Source organism: Mus caroli, chromosome 6 (assembly GCF_900094665.2).
Source record: "Mus caroli chromosome 6, CAROLI_EIJ_v1.1, whole genome shotgun sequence".
Lineage (NCBI taxonomy): Eukaryota > Metazoa > Chordata > Mammalia > Rodentia > Muridae > Mus > Mus caroli.
This window is the reverse complement of record NC_034575.1, coordinates 115,962,192-115,963,024: the sequence shown is the minus strand read 5'-3', so window position 1 is coordinate 115,963,024 and position 833 is coordinate 115,962,192. Positions and strand designations below refer to the sequence as shown.

The window sequence follows — 833 nt, the reverse complement described above, 5'->3', positions numbered from 1 at the left end:
AACAGCTTACTCCCTTTCTTTCAAAGAATTTTTTCTACTTGACTAATAAAACAAAGTCAGCACTGTACCCATTACTTGCAGAAGACACAGGTGACATACACTCCTTAAAGACACACAAGATAAGAAGATGAAACTTCAGGTACATGGTAAGTNGGTACAAAAAGCTAGATTTGATACTCTTAAAACGTGAAGGGTCCTAAGACAGCATAGAGAAATAATTTAATGCCTTCCAGAACAGAACTCAAGCTCTGTGGAGGTTTCCTATTCTATGGGGGCAGATCTTATGCCAACCCACAGAGCAGGCGCTTCCACCTCCTATCCGTTTATGCAGTAGTTTTCCTGGATTTCTGGCTGGATGTCACACACAAAGGCCAAGAGGTCATCCAGGACTTCATCCCTGTTCTGCTNGAAGTGGTTCTGGAGGACGGTCATCTTCTCCTGGGTCTCCTTTTCCACCTCACTGTCACAGCTGCCATGAGACCCCAGTGCTGCAGCTTCCTTGGCCTCTGCGGTACTGTTCAATTTCAGCCTGGGCGACTTCTTTGGCCTGCTTCNGCCTCCGGTTCTTTCACTTGCAGGCCTTGGACACCTTCTTGGCTGCCTGCTTCTCGGCCTGCAATAGCTGCTGGATGCCCCGCAACTGACTCTCACCATTGCTGAGGGGACTTTGGGCCGAAAGAATGGCCTAAGTCAACCAACGGCTCAAACACAGTCAGAAGCCCCTCCGTTTGATGTCATTTAATGAGCCTTTCTGTGTAGCTTCAGGTCCCTCCCTGAGGCCTGGGACACCCTTAATCTTTTCAGCTTTTCTGCTGAATTTGGCTGTCACCCGG

General features: G+C 48.6%; 1 pseudogene; it reads right to left on the bottom strand.

Annotated features, from left to right (window-relative positions):
• Nucleotides 1–315: 315 nt before the first annotated feature.
• LOC110295771 overlaps nucleotides 316–833 on the bottom strand; it is a 1,252-nt pseudogene continuing 734 nt past the window's right edge.